Here is a 12,331-nt window from a genome sequence, read left to right on the forward strand (position 1 = left end):
TGTCTCTTTCCAAAATCCGCACTCAGTCGTCCACTTTCAACCACAGGGACAAAAGAAGAAACTCTTGCGTCCATCCAACGGTCTACTTGATAATGCCGCAAGCAAAGATTGTTTTGGCGTTACTTCACTGTGGTGTTACAGGCAACTACCAATTCCCACACCATAAGAAAATAGGGAAATAGAGAACACTAAGGGCTTAATGCAAGTTACCGTTATACGGGATAAATAAATCCTGAGGCTCCCAGTTGTAGATGTATAGCTCGGGAATTACGCATTTGGTTTCCATTTCTCCGTTGAGCTTTTTTCCTCGAGTAACGACCAACACGCTCGTTCTCCATTGGCTTGACTTTGAGTCCCACCGGCCACGCCTCCGTTGATACTGCCATGATATATGCTTGCAATCGAACATTCAATACTGCAGTAGAAAAGGAGGAGTAGGGAACGGGACAAGTGAAAAAAGCCCAGAAAGAGAACAAAAACAGAAGAAACAGAGTCTCCTCTTGGTTTGGTTTTGCTTGAGAGCGTCGCCTCCAGTCACTTTCAAGTGGGTCAATTTTTAAACACAAAAGACAAGCACTTTAGAGAAGGAAACTACTGTTCAAGTGGATCCCATATCAAGCTCAAGACGACGATGTTTTCTGCTATCTGGTTGTTTTAGTTAATGGAAAAATATGAAAGCTTATAGCTTCATGACCTCGTATATGCATGAATAAGCCTTTGTCTTCCAGAGAAGTGTGAACTTTGGGGGAAAATAAATTCAAGAGCGGACTCGTATACTTTAGCAAGACTTGGATGTTCTTGACTCAAAAGATTAGATTCTCATTAGAATTTAGAACCTTTATCAGTGTGAAATGGTTTTATATATTATCGCCATCAGATATGATATAAATGCAAATTTTTATTTATGTGACTAATTCTTATGTACACATGTCGTCTTTTAGATGATTATCAATATAAAAAGAAAGCGTAAGCAAGTAATAAGCGAGCTGCTTCTGACATAGCCACAAGTGCATTAAGTTTCATCATAATCGATGTCATCCTCTTGAGAATAACTTCAGCAGGTGACCTGGTTTTTTTCCTTACCATTTAGCTTTGCCATCCAGCTTATTTCAGTACACCCATTTCGTACCTATAACTGGATGATTTTCTGGCCTGGATACAAGTGTTCTCATCCTTCGTTTTCTTTTGAATTTATTTAGTTCTGACTGCATGACTTCAATTCAATTTTCATTGTACAGTACTTCCTCCACATCCTTTGGTTCTATTTTGGATAGGAGCGCCGAGGAGTTCATGAACTCTTTGGAGGATGATCTAGTCTTGATTTTTTTCAGAACATCTCTGAGGATTTGCTCTTTTTGGATGGTTCAATTTGGGCATTCAATCCTTACGGAGAGACGCAGTCAATGGCTGGTTATATTTTTGGTTTTCTTTGCTTCTGTAGAAGCTGCTGCGTTTGCATTTTGGGTTGGTTCCTCATTTTCCACAGCCTCTACAAACCGATGAGAATCTTCAAATTGGCCATGGTTACCATTCTGCCAACCGTATTTTTCTTTTTCCTTTCTCAAGTACTTAGTTTTGTTGTCCTTGGATCGTGCCATTTGATGTCATACTTAGTTTTGTTGTCCTTGGATCGTGCCACTTGATGATATGACAAATGACAAGTGTATACTAAATAAAAAAAAATCACTTAAATAATTTTTAACTTGATAAATAAAAAGTCGCCTTTTAAGTGCATTGCCATGCTTTTTTTCCTTTTTTTTCAATGAAGCTACTGATCAAATGTAAGAATCTATTATGAACAACTGAGTATGATCTGTTCGCATTCACACTCAATGTATATTGCCAGAGTACCTAACTCAAGATCAGTTTGGTCTACTCTAAGTAAGAGACCGAGAGCCTCATCGCTTCAAATGTCATTTCATCATTCTGGCTGGAACATTAGATGGTTAGCCTTGGAATTCGGAAGAAGATAAAAACATAAGAGATCTTTGCAGGCATCTGAATCTGCAGGTTGGGGGTAAGCATGCCGTGGCAACCAAAACATCGCACTGGATGAAACATACAGATGCCGCCGAGGCCCCAACTCTTGAATAAATGGTACTGAATCAACAAATTTGTTCTGCTGGAAAAAGAAATAAATGGCAGGTGATGTTTATTAAAACCATAAAATGAATCATCTACAATGAAACTGATGCAGTACCAGAAACTGAATATGTCAGTATCTCAACTCTACTTGTGGAGTAAATACCTTACACTACCAATGTACCAAATGGAAGCCCAAAAACAAAACAAGTTGACCAACAATGAGCAGTCTTGAGTCCAATGCTGCACCAGTCCCTCGACAATCATCATTATCTTGAAGATAGCAGCAGCTTACACTGGTCCATTATAAACAACCTTCGCAGCTGAGTACACCGACCTAGCATCATCTGCCAAGGAAGTTTAGGCACAATCATTCCTGGCCTCATTACATATTATTTCACATCCATTTCCTAAAGATAATAGGAATCCAGCATCATGCTTAAACTAACGAAAGTTTTTCCAATTTATTCTGTTCGTGTCTTGGATAACAAAATATAGCGCAAAATGCAGCTCTACAGTATTCTCAGCACATTCATTAGCTTGTACCTTTTGAGAGAAGATATCTTGTTCAAAAACAGCCTCTACAAGTTGCACCATATATTTCCTTGATGAGTCACACTAATTTCCATTACACCAATTTGTTTCTTACCTACTCTACTGAAATTATTGAAATTAACACAACAAAAGAAGTAAATCAAAAGAAAAAAAAAAAAAAAAAAAAAAAAGTAGAATCAAACCAAATTGATAGGATATCCAAGAATGCATAAATTTCCAGCCATCTTTATTGAAAGAATATTCATACCTGCAACTCCAACTAAATCAAACGTCAAAGGTACATTCGAATCTGCCTCGACAGTGGCTTTTGCTGCTGCAATACCGACTGAGATGGCTTGTATAATGTTCAAACCTTCACATATCGATGCAAGTGTAGCACCCACCAAGCAATCGCCAGCCCCAGTAAGCTTTTTAACAGATGCAGGAAGGCCAGGAAGATGCAAAGCAAAGAGACGAGAGGTTCCCTCAATATGTTTGGCATCATGAAACTTTTGTGAAGGGCAATCAGATGAGATCAATTTGTGGAGTTCTGAACTTATCCCAAGGCATTGGGGTTTCTCCACAACGGCTCTCATCAATATAGACCCCTCTTTAGAGCATAGAAATACTCCACGAGCACCTATGGTTACGACTACAATTTTTATGCCATTCTCAAGCAAAAGAACAATTGCGGGTTTTAGCATATTGATGTGAGATTCTGCAAGACAATTCTTTTCACTCCTATACCTTTCACTCAAACCACATAACTTCCCAGGAGATAGAGCATCTGCCATTGCAAAAAGCTCATCTTCATTGGGAGATACGTAAGTTACCTGCGAAGAGCCCATTCTGTGTCAGTAGCAGTCTCCAAGATGAAGCTTTCAAAATCTAGGAACCACTTAATGCCACTCTTAAACTATGCCCATGTGAACTGAATTTCGTTTCTCCTAATGTCACATTGTTTTCATAGCTGAAAGGGATGCCAAAACCAAAAGTCAACTATGTAAACCAGTAACATTTTATTTCATGCCTGATTGATATGAACTCGACACGGTCAGTTTTTTCTAAAAGTGAGATCTTGTCAAAGTTCAACAATATCACAAACATAAATCAATTGTGTATGATGTATGGTTTATAATTTCCTAGTTGATTTAAGAAAAGATTATGTGTGTATCACACTTAAGTGTATTCACTATGGAAGAGTTTCCTTCAACTCATCTAGAATGCAAATTAATATCCTAGTGGAAGCATAACATCACCAGCCATCCTGACTTATGGAAATGGAATCAGCAGACTATGAATTGGACATGCATTATTAACAAATGTCTATGCAAAGCCACTAAATTTTGTCTTGATATGCTACATGCCGAATTCTCCAACCCAAACCACAACTTTCACCATTTTTCTCCATATCCATGCAGATGGTAGGCAATTCTATGAAATATGTTGAAAATGACTGCTATCATTTTCCAGTGTACACAACTAATGGTCTGCATTAATCAATTTGAAGCACTGAACTTTTCTCATCATAGTATTTCCCATTTTGCTCTCTGTCAGTATGGTGCTAACGATGATGGTAATCAACTACTCCATTAGCAATAGAGTCAGAAATTTGAGATTGACATCTCGTGAATTCCATAAAAATTATTGAACTTATCCGATTGTTTATCAACTTCAGACTCAAATATGCTTACACAGCACATAGAAAACAGCACAAAAGAAAGTAAATGCACACCACAAGGCGAAGCACTCACATACTTCACGATAGAAGCAATTTTTTTGGATTTGGCAACCGATACTGGTTCAAACCACAGAGGAATGTTATCTCCTGCAGCCACTGTGAACAAAATTCAAAGAAAAACCAAGTGAATTCTGAAGAGCTTTCAACTGACTCAGAGTAGATCATATAATCAAGACAGATGAAAAATCAAAGTACGTTGAATCTTTAGAATTACATCGACAAGAAGCTTCAAGAGCATGATCGTTGAGGTTAGCATCAACCATCACTACTGGAGCAGAAGAGATCTCGTATCTAAATTGTTGAATCCACTCAGCAGTGAGAAATTTCTCCTAAAGGTCAACCGTGAGTGCCTTTATGGATCTTAGAGAGAACACAAGTATGCCTGCTCAACCTGATATGTTTTTAGCAAAATTAACTTACAATTGACTCAAAGCTTGCAACACCAGCAGCTACCTCACCATTTGGATCAAGTACACAGCAGACCACAGCAGTTGTAATATCTTGGGTTTGAAGGATACCTGCCTTGAAATTGCTGAGTTTAAGAACGAGAAGCACATTCATGAACAGCACATGCATCTCTATAACTTATTTGAAGCCAAAGAAAGAGGAGAGTAGCTAGTTCATTGTTATAGTGAAGTAAAAGAGAACAATTAGAAGAATAAATTTTATGTACTTACCTTTCTGTTAAATATAGCAAAATTTCATCACTATTATCTATTTAGCAGATTTTACTAGGCATGTCAGACAAGCAGTTAAACTGATCATGTTAACCTTCAATAGGACGCCCAGTAGATCTCCAATGCTCCAACAAGTGATTCCCTGATACATAGGGCACAGGATAATGTTAGCAAAATCGTGGGAAGACACAGAAACCTCAACAAGAATACTAATAAATAAAGAAATGACAGAGAATTTGCCCACCTTGGTGGCCTACAACCATGCACGAAGGATGAACAGACATTCACTAAATCAAGGTGGATTAAATAAAAAGAAAAACATTCTAAAAAATCTTAGTACCTTTAATATATACAGTTTACTCGCAAATTCTCAATCTTGAAAGTGAAGACGACATTTGGCAAAATCCTAATGGCCAATTCTAATCACTCGCAGACCTCCAAAAAGATCTCATTCAGGATGTTTGATCCTGATTAGAATCAGGCTGGCATACCCAAGAATTCCAGTTACAATAAACAGATGATTGTTTAAAAAAACTATTTTTTATCCTAAAAATTATTAGGCTTGACCATATATACCTTGTGATTCCAAAGGAAACTCTCTCAAATTACAACAGAAGCAGATAGGATGGACATAGACATAGTCAAGGCCCAAAACAAAGTTACACACTTTTATTGAGACAAGATAGTAGGTTCTTTACTTTTATCGCGTCTTTTAATAAAGATGGAGCTTAAAGATTTACCTGGTATTTTTCTCCATGTCCCATAGCTTAAGACAAGAAGGAAATTGAACAAGACCAATACTAAATAACCTTTATGCTGAAACTCTACAAAACATTATGTCCTAGGTGGCCATGCATCGAGTTCATAAGCCAAAATAATTAATTGAGCCAAAACGGTGCCTCGGAAAGTCTTGCTGAAACAGAAAGTACGTAAGCTAATTCAGATGTGCTATACTCTTCTTCTTTTTTTGGGTCAAAAGATGTGCTACACTAACCTGCCATGTCAAGGCCCACAGCACTGATGAAGAAGGGCTTTCCTCCCAGCTTCAACATGCAATCGGCAATATTCCTTGCTACACCTCCTAAAACATAGTGAACCTAAAAGACCACTGTCAGATATAGACTCGCACAGAAAGTACTGAACAGTGTAGTGTGTTCTCACATAGGTTCTCAACTGATGCTGTCGGCATAGAAGGTTTTGGAGATGTGTAATATTTAGGGGCAGAGTAAGAAACCTGGTACCAGTACCTACCAATATCTTCACCACTGGGTCAATGGTTGGATCTCCATCTTTCCATCTATGAAAAAATTCATGCTCAGATAAGCTACACTTCTTTCTCCTTGAAGGCTGCCTGTCATCCTCATCTTGTGGAGGGGTATAACACTTCCTGCACTGGCAATCTAGATCCCAGCAGCAATGAGCTGTATGAGGATCCTTGAAGTACAGGGTTGTCCTTTAGAGTCGAAAGACTATTCCAAGTCTCTCCTTCACCTTCATCTTCTTGTATGTACGGCTGCATCATCAAGATTGTAGGAAAAATTGAAGAAGAGCCTTCTTCATTTTCTCTTGAGTGATCAAATTTGACGACCCACTACCATCCTTTTTCTTGATGAATTTTGACTTTGAAGACTGTATAGGCTGAACATTTTGATGAAGTTTTTGTAGTTAGTCAACCAGGTATTAGGGAGGAGTTTGAGTAACTCAGAACAAGGAATCTGTCTTGGAATATGATGCACAAAGTCATCTACTTATGGTCCACAAATATGGAAAGGGCATCTTCTGCTCCTGGCAAAGTTAAGTCTATGGTGTGAATTGTACACCATCTAGTTGCCACAGTCAAATCTGGACTCAGGGGACATTTAGTGATTTGTAATTGAACCTTCAAGACAAAAAGAAATTTAGGATCTGAAAGAGCTATATTGAAGTTTGGGAATAGTGTTACAAACACAAATCTAGCATTGAGAGTTGTTTCAACTACGCCAATGCAAGCATGTTGATAGTCGAGGAACTAGTATCAACTAGTGCGATGCAGGCCACTACTTGCAATCCTTTATGACCATGGAAGGAAAGAGCAAGGCATATAGCACCAAAGCGAAGGTGCTATAGCCTTGTTAGAGCCACTTGCGCAGGAACTCAGAAGAGATTTAAAGGTTCACAAAATGTTCATGTTGAGTAGCTGGAAAGGGATGTTGATCAAAGCAGGTTGACCAAACGTATTCTCTTGACATCCTTTGGAGTATAGTGAATAAGCTTTCTTATAGAATTTATTGGTGAAAAAGAAGCTAGTTTAACTCAAGCAAAATATGGATTTATAAGAGGGATAGGTATTATAGATCTTATTCTCATTGAGGTAAGATATCTCACTAAAATAGTTGATCTTGGAGGCGTTGGATTAAAGAGGTAGGAATCAAGAGTAATAGAGCATCTACACATTTAGTAGTACTACTTTCTGAGGAACGTCAGTCATGATGGGATAATTCTTCCTCTTAGGAACGATGCATTATCAGGCCTAGGGTTATAATCTCAGTCCGATTTTTTTATGAAGATGGCTATGATATCATGAGGGGTTAATGGTATCAACAAATGACTATTTGAGATAGAAATATTATCCCACTACACGGCCCTACCCTTACTCAAAGGGACCTTTTTGTTTTTTTTTGGTCTCCAGATGCCATTCATCTTTATCATAAGGCTCTTAGAACTCAGAAACATCTGGAACCATAGGATCCATAGAGTGGCAAGTGAAGAGCAAACTCATGAAACCATGTTTCAACTTATCGGACTAATCATGCAACTCTAAACTTTTAATGACATCAGCCTTCAAGAATGAGAAAAGTGTTTTAGAATTCCATAACAATGTGTATATAGGCCATAAGTTTACAAACTTCACATCTCATTCAACTTCTTAGAGAAGTTAGCCTCATATAAGCAAGGTTGAAGGACAATACAAACTTTTGTTACTACAATAATACTAACAAACCGCTATTGAAAAATTGCTCTTACAGGACAGTAATTCACACTTTTAGGAAAGAGATGTCAAATAAAGCAAACAAAACACTTTAGCCTATACTAATGGCCGACAATAGTATATTTTTGGGCTAGAGGGCAAAACATTGGAGCTCCACAGAATCCATATTCAATCGTGGCAACTCTCCGCTAGTTAAATGGTGCACAGAGATCAAAACCATGCCACAAACTTAACCTTACCAAGAGCAAAGAATGCCCTTTTGATCTCTGTACACAACATAGATGACTTTGTGCATCATGTTGCAAGATAGATTCCTTGTTCAAAGTTAGTTAAACTCCTTCCAGATACCTGGGTGACTAGCTATGAAAAGCTCTATAAAAAAGTTTAGCCTATACAGTTTCTAGAGTAATATTAATATAGCTTTTAGAGTGAAAATTCACCAAGAAAAAGCACGGCAGTGTGGTCACCAAAATTGATCACTTGAGAGAAAATAAAAAACTCTTATTCCATCTTTCCTACAATCTCGACGATGCAGCCTTACATACTAGAAGAAAATGGTGAAGGAGGAAGACTTAAAATAGAGCCTATCAACTATCAAGTACCTTTTGACCAAAAAAAAAAAAACTATCAAGTACAACTCTTGTATACTTCAAGGATCCTCATACAGGCCATTGTTTTTGGGATCTAGATTGCCAGTGTGAGAACTGCCAACCCTCCAGAAGACAAGCACGATAGGCCTTCCAAGAGAAAGAAGTGCAATTTATCTGAGCATGAAATTTTTAATAGAGGGAAAGACAGAGATACAACCATTGGACCTGTTGGAGAATACAGTGGCAACTACTCACATCCGGTATCTTGCTCTACCACTTACTATTACACATCTCCAAAACCTTCTCCACCACAATCATCCAAGCAGAAACCCACTCCTCCAAAGACAAAACGACCTACTTCTAAACCAGTTTCTCCCTTCTACAAACGTATCCTTAAATGGGCAAAAGTTGACACAAGACTGTGCGTCCTATTATATATCTTCACAATCCTGATGTTTTCCGCAATTCAACCTTTCTCATTCTTTATGACTAGTTGGGTCTATCCTCCATTCCTGCGTTATCTTTACATGATGCTCTCCTATTATTCTCCATGTTATTGACAGAGACCAGCGTCAACCCATATTACAGAGACTAGCACTTGTTAGATTACTCCAGCAACTTCGAAATTTCCCCAAATGGACCAAATTAGAGTACTCCCACCTCTCTTTCAACTGAAATCCAGACTAAGAGCACAAAAAATTGATGCCCAATTTGGCATTTTTTAAGCAGCCAGCGTCGATAAATTTCATTCTTAAACTCGCATTACAAGCAAGGTAAACATCCCACAAAAAAATTTCACCAAAAACAGAATAAGAATGACTGAACAAACAGATAAGCGAAGGAAAATAAACTTACTTTGCCAGGGGTTGTGGTTCCGGGAGCAGGAGGAGAAAAAGGAAGGGCATGAATGTCCAACACCATACCACCGATTACCACAGCTTCTCTACCATCTCGAAGGCTTAAACGCTCTGCTCTCAGTACAGTCTTCATCATCAAAACCAGAAACCCAAAATAAAAAATCACGACATCAACTAAGCGCCAACTACATCAAACATTTTCTGCAAACGAAACAAAAGCAGACACCCGCGTGAAGGGAGGAAGAGAGAGAGAGAGAGAGAGAGCACACTGACCGGTTGAAGAAGGGAGCTCGCATCAGAAGCTTGTGGTGAAAGATGACGATACAGAGATTGAATCCTCCTCTGAGCTCTGCTCTCCGCAGCCATCTCTCCCTCGCTCTGTTGCTTAGCACACTGTCCCTGGCTTGTTCTATGGGAAGAAAGACAGGCACAGAGACAGGCGGAGGGCGTGGGTGACCTTTGACTAAAAAACTGGGGAGGTTTTTATTAGGAAAAAGTCATCAAGAATCATAAACTTTGCCCTATGATAAATTTATTATAATTTTTTAACCCATACCCGACCCAACCCGTATCCGACCCATACCCGACCCATTTAACGAAATTTAAAAAAAGTTTATATATATATTTTTAAAATGATATTGCTAAAATGGTTTTATACAAATACAAATTTAATGGATAATTTTTATAATTTTTAAAATAATTATTTTTAAAAAAATCGAATTTTAATTATTTTGTATTTTTTAAAATTAATTTATTATTTTTTTTAAAAAATTATTTTTTAAATTATTTTTATTTTTAAGAATATAATATTTAATTTTCTTTTTCTTTTTCTTTTTTCTTTTTCTTCTTCTTCTTCGGTCTTTGACTAAAAAAAATGGGGAAGTTTTTATTAGGAAAAAGAAATAAAAAAATCCTAAACTTTTTCCTATGGCAAATTTATCTCAAAAATATTTTTGACATAAAAATTTCAAATTTTACCAACTATGACTTATTTATCTCAATTTTTTTCCATGATATAAAAACTCCAAACTTATAGTCATGTGATACATTTATTTCAAATTATAGAGCATTTTTTTTCCTTTACTTTTAATTTTTTTTTATTTTTCTATTTTTAATTTTTCTTCTTCTTTTTTTCTTCACCCACCATGGCTGGTGGAGAGAAGCCAAACTCAAGCGAGGGCCACCCTCATTAGCATCGGGCGAGGGTCGCCCTCGCTAGATCCAAATAGGACAACCCTTGCCAAAAAGGAAAACCAGATAACGGAAAGTAAAAGGAAAAAAAAAATTAAAAGTAAAAGATGAAAATGCCCTTCAACCATAGAGTTTGGGGTAAATGTGTCACATTTGGCAAAATTTGGAATTTTTTGTGTCATAAAAAAGTTTGATGTAAATTTATCACATTGAAAAGTTTGAGATTTTTGATAGCTTTTTTCTTTTATTATTATTAACTAAAAATTGTAGTTGAAATCATATAAATTCAAATTTATAAATTGAACTTATTTTCTCAAATACAACCTAAGAATGCTGTAAGGTAAATAAGAGGTGAAACAAAGTTATAATTGACCTATGCAAATGGCCATGACCCATAATAGCTAGACGCAAATAATGAAATTGAATTGTGGACTCCAATTCATAAATTAAAAATTCTCCAACTTCCCAACCAACAATAGTTATCCTCTGTTAGGGTGTTAACTGCTCTAACATGAGAGTCAAGAGAGAATGAATTTCCTTTTGCCTCCATGTTCTCTAATCACATAAGTGATGTATCACTTTTTTGTGATACTTGTTTAGGTAAATTCGTCTGTTTAAAATGGTGGATGTAATGTTCTTTTTACTTAAAAATAAAGCGGAAAAGAGAATTTCCATATATTTATATATGAATAATACTGATGAAACAGAGCCTATTTATAAACTGTTCAGACAAATATCTAAAGCAATGAAATATTACAATATCAAATAAAATCAATTGCAATCAATTAAGGAAGATTAATACCTCCAACATCTCTCTCAAACTCAAGGTGACGTAGAAGAGGTCAATTGAAATTTCAATAAAACATTTTTAAAAAGCTCCGATGGATGTGTCTTAGTAAAAACATCAACCGTCTGATCAATTAATACGATTTACGAGTCAAACTATTATTTGATATGGGCACCCAAGTGAAGCTCCAAGTAGGATTGTTTTTGGCTTCATAGGTTAAGGGCCCATGGAGGCACTTAGAAGATTGAGAGCCACCTGACGTGCACCAATATAACCTTTCCTTTTGATAAAATATAACATGCTAAATTCTAATTTCAGAATATGAAAGATGCAAAGCATATTTACCTAGAAGATGTAAGAGGTAATCTCTATGGGAAAAATAAAAAGAGGTATGATACAACAACATTTTCTATCTCTAACACAATTTAGTTAACACAAAGGGAAAATCGGCTGTCAAGATTTTATGATGGCAAGTATCCGATAGCTAAAGGGGTAATCCGCATGATATATATAAGTTATTGTCCTATAATAAATACGGAAGTATCATAATGTTTGTCTCACCAAATAATTTGCATTGCAAATCTCTATACAAATATGGCACTGAATAGATTGGGTGTTAATGGATCGGCTCTAAATCTACCTTCTTGGTATTTTCTTAGGAATAGGAAATACTGACGTGGCATGAGCATTCTAGGTAACATTGCCTAACATTTAGCTTCTTCCACACACCATCTATGTGGTTGCAATCAAATTTATCATTGAATCTGAAGATCTATAAAAATCATACGAGAGGGTGCTTCATCTTCATAACATTCAACAAGTTCTCTCTCTCTCTCAAGTTCTCTCCCCCGTAGCAGTCAATTGCAAGAAGCAGATCATTTAGGTAAGGAAAAATCCAATTTAT

At 36.8% G+C, this 12,331-nt stretch overlaps 1 non-coding gene across 1 annotated transcript; it reads right to left on the bottom strand.

Moving 5' to 3' along the window:
• Positions 1–2,211: 2,211 nt before the first annotated feature.
• On the bottom strand, positions 2,212–9,901 carry LOC104453500. Its single transcript, XR_005553077.1, has 9 exons — positions 9,723–9,901; positions 9,448–9,576; positions 6,029–6,131; positions 5,129–5,176; positions 4,778–4,875; positions 4,572–4,686; positions 4,371–4,453; positions 2,885–3,449; positions 2,212–2,429 (listed from the first exon to the last, which is right to left on the bottom strand). It is a non-coding gene; the product is annotated as an uncharacterized LOC104453500 (transcript).
• Positions 9,902–12,331: the final 2,430 nt, after the last annotated feature.

This window comes from Eucalyptus grandis, chromosome 7 (genome assembly GCF_016545825.1).
Source record: "Eucalyptus grandis isolate ANBG69807.140 chromosome 7, ASM1654582v1, whole genome shotgun sequence".
Taxonomy (NCBI): domain Eukaryota; kingdom Viridiplantae; phylum Streptophyta; class Magnoliopsida; order Myrtales; family Myrtaceae; genus Eucalyptus; species Eucalyptus grandis.